The following is a 6000-nucleotide window of genomic DNA, read 5'->3' on the forward strand; positions in this document are numbered from 1 at the left end:
AAATAAGCTTATCCTATTTCCCCATAAACTAGCTTTTCTTCCTGTTTCTCTCTTTCAGTGAGTGGCACCACTCTCTATCCAGTTGCCCAAGCTGGAAACTTGAGAATCTTCCTTCACTTCTCCCTTATCCAATCAATTAACAAGGCTTGTCAATTATTCCTCCTATAAACCCCTCAAATCTATTCACTTCTGTTCATTTCCACTGTCACTACTCTCTTAACAGGCCTGTTTGTTTACAAACTCCCTCCCTCCCTGCAGGATGAAACCCTGGAGCGCGGTGGGCGGGCCCTGGAGGCACAGGTTGGGCTCCTCCGATCTGGCCCCTCCCACCTCCCTGACTGGTCACCTTCTCTTCCCTGCAGGCACACTGCTCCACTTTCAGTTTCCAAAAATGCAGGGCCCTTTCTTGCCTTTGGGCCTTTGATCCTGCCCCTGACCATGGCTGGAATAATCTTCGCAGCCTTTAGTTCTCTCAAGATTGGAGTCATCTCTGCACAGCTCCCATATCTACCCCTATTGTAACACTCCCTGCACTGTGTCCACGAACTACCTATTTGCCTGTCTGTCTCCCCTCCGGTGTACAAACTCCTTGAGAAGAGGACGGAATCACCTAGTTCACAGCTGAATCTCTAAGGCTTTAAGTAAGACCAGCAGAAGATAGGTGCCAGACACAGAATTGCCAGATGGATTAGTGACCCGCTTGGGTCTGATGCACATCGGTGGCAGCCTGTTAAAGCAGGGTCCTCAGAGTTGCTGAGTACCCTTTCTAAGCACCTCTTTGCTGATATCTCAGCACCTGCTCTGAACATTCTTTCCACTATCATCAAGCCCCAAACTCTGGGATACAGGTGAGAAGAGGTGGGATGACCTCCCTTGGAGGGAACCTAGATTCTCGATTTTTTAAGAAGGTCAAGTCTGCCAGTTCCTTCCCTCATCCATTTACTTTTCTACCTCTCAGTGTTTCTGTGTCCTCACCCACTTTTCCTTCCCTTCTGTCTCAGAAGAGCAGGGATCCCTCCTTCTAACCAAGATTAACTCCTCTATTGAGACCCTTGATCCCATGCCTTTCGGGGATGGCAATTCACCAATTCTCCCTTTTCTCCTCACCTACAAATGCTTCCTCTCTGTGGTCTCATTCCTTCCAGCATACACACAAGCTCAAGTCTCTTTTCTCTTGAAAATCTCCCTCCTTATGGCCTCCTCCAATAGCCTTTGCTGATGAACTCTTTTTAAAAGGGACTTTCTATCATCAAAAGGAAATAAGTGTTGGCGAGGATGTGGAAAAATTGGAACCCTTGTGCACTGCTGGTGGGAATATAAATTGGTGTAGCCACCATGTAAAAGAGTATGGAAGTGCCTCAAAAAATTAAAAATTTTGATTTTAATTGATCACATGATCCAGCAATCCCACTTCTGAGCATTTGTCTGAAGAAAATGAAAACACTAATTTGAAAAGATATTTGCACCCCCATGTTCATTGCAGCATTATTTACAATAGCCAAAATATGGAAATAACTGAAGTGTCCATCCATGGACGAATGGATAAAGAAGCTGTGGTGTACATATACAATGGAATATTATTCAGCCGTAAAACAGAATGAATGAAAACTTGACATTAGGGACAACATGAGTGGACCTTGAGGGCATTATATTAGGTGAAATGAGTTAGAGAAAGACACATACTGTATGCTCTCTCTTACATATGGAATTAAAAAAAAAAAACACCTCATATTAAAAAGAGAACACATTGTGGTTACCAGAGGCAGGGGGAATTGGAGGAAAGTGGTCAAAAGGAAACTTCCAGTTATAAGATAAATAAGTACTATGTAATGTACAACATGATGATTTTAGTTAACACTGCTGTATGGCACATTTGAAAGTTGCTAAGAGAGTAGATCCTAAAAGTTCTCAACACCAGGAAAAAAACAAACAAATCTTTTTTTGTATCCATATGAGATAATGGATAACAACTTATTGTGCAATCATTTCATAATATATTAAGTCAAGTCATTATGCTGAACAACTTGAACTTGTACAGTGCTATATGTCAATTATATCTCAATAATAGTGAAAGAAAAAAATAAAGAGGAAGGAGGCAGCAAAAAAGACTTTCTATTACACTTCTTGCCTCCGTTGTTTTCACCACCCTCTTGCTCCTTCCTCCTTGCCCCCCACTTCAGTTCCCCACCGAAAATGTTCTCTTTAAGGTCACAACGACCTTCTCCAGCCCCAAATCCAAGGCTTACCCCTACACTCTACTGATACGGATGTCCCAGGTTTTCTGCCTCACCTTCCTCGTGATCCAACAAGAGTTTATTGAGGACTATTCTGTATGCAGCCTTGTGCTGAGGGATGAGAGGTAACCCAAAGTGTAAGATGGGGTCCTCGAACTTGCAGATGCAATTAAGATAAATACCCCAAAATAGCGTGGAACAGTGGATGGCAGAATATAAAGAAGTGCTAAATTTTGTGGCACAGCCTATACTTCCTATCAGGGATGTAGGAGAACAGCGAGGCTCGACAGCCAAGGAAGTAGACCTAGAGTCTGTCACACAGAGTGAAGTAAGTCAGCAAGAGAAAAACAAATAACGCATATTAACACATATATGTGGAATCTAGAAAAATAGTACAGATGAACCTATTTCCAGGTCAGGAATAGAGACGCAGATGTAGAGAATGGACGTTGTGGACACAGCGGGGGAAGGGGAGGATGGGATGAACTGGAAGATTAGGCTTGACATAAATACACTACCATGTGTAAAACAGATAGCTAGTGGGAACCTGCCGTATAGCACGGGGAGCTCAGCTCAGCGCTCTGTGATGACCTAGATGGGTGGGATGGGGGGGCGTGGAATGGGAGGGAGGTCCAAAAGGGAGGGGCTATATGTATACATATAGCTGATTCACTTTGTTGTACAGCAGAAACTAACACAACATTGTAAAGCAATTATACTCCAATAAAAAAAAATCTAATAAATGACTTTGTTCTAAGCCAAAGAAATAAAAAGGAAATGCTAGTCAAGTTTAAGCTGTGAGCAAGGCTACACTGTGTATAATGGGCAGGATTTGCGGGGGTGGGAGTAGGGTTAGGGAGCAAGGGCCTAGTTAGGGTAAGACATGAGCAAAGGGCTCCCACCCAAGCTCCGTTCAGATTTTTTCCTTCACGCTGAAGTGTAAATGACTGACAAGAGCTTAAAATGTAACCTGTAAGTTGTACTTGCATTTTACACTAAAGCCTTCAACTAAGAGGATGCAGCCCTTATGATAGATAGAATTCACCTACCCTGAGTTGGAACAGAATATCAGAGTAAAAAACACTTACTCATCCCTCCCTCTCTGACTGTTTGGTTTGCCAGTTTTCCTATATAGGAACTATGCATGAATATGCCAGCTCTGTTGTGCAAATATTTTCCTTGATCTGAGGTCAGACGCGGTCTCAGCCTGCCTCAGCACACACAGCCTTACATCCTCCCAGCGGGCTGTTTGTTCTCAGTGTTTGATGTCAATCTCTGTTCAGTGTGCTTTTATACCCGAAGTGTTATTTTAATCCAAACCATGTTTTAAAATCCTCTCTTATTTTGGCAAAATGGCTTTCTCATGTATTGCAAATAAAAATAATATCAGATACTCATGTGTCTCCAAACGCTTGGCATACAATTGCTCTGCTTAATCGTTCACAACAACCCTGTGAAGTAGGTTCTGTTGTTATCCCCATTGACACATGAGGAAACTGAGGCACAAATGATGAAAGAACGTGTCCAAGTTAAATAACTTGCTGTGACGTTAGGGAGACAGGGTTTCACTCAGGAGGTGGAGGTGAGGCTGTATGGCTTCCTCTTGCTGGCAATTCGTGCTGCTCTGCCAGCTTCTGATGGCTGCTGGCAGTGGCTGTGGAGCTCCTGCAGCTTTATTTTATTTTATTTTATTTTTTAATTTTAAAAAGTGAAGTATAGTTGATTTACAATGTGTTAGTTTCAGGTGTACAGCAAAGCGATTCAGTTATACATACATACATATCTTTTTTTTCAGATTCTTTTCCCTTATAATTTTAAAATATCGAGTATAGTTCTCTGTGCTATACAGTAGGTCCTTGTTGGTTATCTATTTTATATATAGTAGTGTGCCTGCAGCTTTAGAAATGCTTGCCTTTCACTAGTGTAATGACAGTTTGTAGTATGTAACCTATAACAGAGCTTCTCAAACCATCTGTGTTGAAGGACTAGCTTTATTTTATTTTTTAAAATTTCCAAACCATTGAGTGACAACACTTTTTAAATTGCTATAAAAGTTTCTAAACACTTTCAATTTCTATATTTGTGGTAGATTAACAAGGAGCAATTTGCAGATTAGCACCAGTTCAAGGACTATATTTTGAGTAGCACAGTGCATATCATCACCAAAATCAGTTTCATGCTTTTAGAATTTCATTTCTTTCATTCAATAATATTTGTTAAGTGCTTACTACACAGCAGGCAATAAACCAGGTGCAATAAACAAGAACGTTAGGGCCTTCTCAAAGCTAACATTCTAGCAGGGGAAGCAGACTCGGAAAAACTCACTGCAAATTAATTAGTTTTTTTTAGATAAATGCTAAGAGGAAGATTAGAGTACTCGGAGTTCATATCAGGGTGCCCCAAGCTAGCCTGACAGGTTAAGGAATGTTTCTCTAGGGAATCTTCAATCTTAGAGCAGAAAGATAAGCAGGGGGTGCGAAGCTCATAGTGGGGGAAAAAAGCTTCTGGGCAGAAGAAAGGGCCTATGCAAGGACCCTGAGGCAGAGAGACAGATGGGAGGCTGCTGAAATAAAGTCCTGCAGGTCTCTAACGGTCATGCCAAGGCTTTTACGTTTAATCTTAAGAGCTATGGAAAGCTCTGGAAGAGTTTTAAGCAGGGGGGTAAAATGGTCAGATTAACCTTTTAAAAAGAACACTTACTTTCCCATTAATTTAAACACAGTGAGTTTTCATAAAAATTGCAATGGGGAATTAACAATCTATTATAGAAATTTTCACATATGAACAAAAAGTCTGGGACTGTTCTCATATAGCAAGGGTTACTGTGATTCCTGTGCCTGGAAGAACACATCACGGGGACAGTCACGTCTCCAAAGAGGTCAGTACGTTCTACCTCTGCGCCCTTCCCTCAGCCGCGCCATCCTCTCAATAGCATCTTAAGGAGAGGAGCTGTGGGAGGTATGTGACTAAACTGCACCCATTCCTCGCTCTTCTGCACTCACACAACCACACTGTAGTTCAAGTTAGCCGTGCGCCCAGCTAAGGCTCATTTTTTAAGCCGATTGAGAGTGACCACGTGACCCTGTTCTGGCCAATGAAAAGACAGCAGAGATCTGCTTAGCGTTCAGGGAAAACTTTTGCTTTCCAGGTAAGAGGAGACCACTGTCTGGCTAGTGTGGCCCTTCCCCTTCTTCCTACCTTAAAAATGTGTCCAGAGGTGCTGCAGCTACCTTGCCACCATGAGGCAACAAGCACAAGGAAGAAATCCAACATGGTAAGGTTGGTGGAGCAGAAAGGAAAACCTGAGTCTTGCATGACTCGGGCCGGACCGCCCACTTCCGGTCTCCTCGTTCTGTGAGAGAAATAAAGCTCTGCGTGCTGAAGCCGCTGTTAAGTCTGGATTTTTGATTCTGGCAGTTGAAAGTAATTGAGCTTTCCAACTGGAAATGGATGGTCCACAGAATCAGATCAAACTGCATAGCCCAGTATTCTCCCCCCGTGACTGTTCCCATCTTTGGACATTTAGATATTTCAAAGGAAAAAGGCTTTTCTTTTCTTTCTGACAACCGGTCACCCTTCTCACCGGGAGCTGTAACTGGATAAGTAGCTCTGCCTTGTATCCTTTGTTTCCTAAAAGGGGAAGGGCAGGCAGTGAGGCTTCGGGTGGAAAATGCTGATATACTACACCACATCAGAATGTGCTGTTCTCATTTATTTTTTAATACAAACCCATCTTTGCATGTGGGCACTGGCAAAGAATTGATGG

General features: G+C 42.5%; 1 long non-coding RNA gene across 1 annotated transcript in view; it reads right to left on the reverse strand.

Moving 5' to 3' along the window:
* LOC132353989 (uncharacterized) overlaps window positions 1-5547 on the reverse strand; it is a 48780-nt gene extending 43233 nt beyond the window's left edge. The window contains exon 1 of the long non-coding RNA XR_009499126.1: window positions 5433-5547. This is a non-coding gene — a long non-coding RNA (uncharacterized LOC132353989). The remainder of the gene's footprint in view (window positions 1-5432) is intronic.
* Between the last annotated feature and the right edge of the window lie 453 nt (window positions 5548-6000).

Source organism: Balaenoptera ricei, chromosome 1 (genome assembly GCF_028023285.1).
Source record: "Balaenoptera ricei isolate mBalRic1 chromosome 1, mBalRic1.hap2, whole genome shotgun sequence".
NCBI lineage: Eukaryota > Metazoa > Chordata > Mammalia > Artiodactyla > Balaenopteridae > Balaenoptera > Balaenoptera ricei.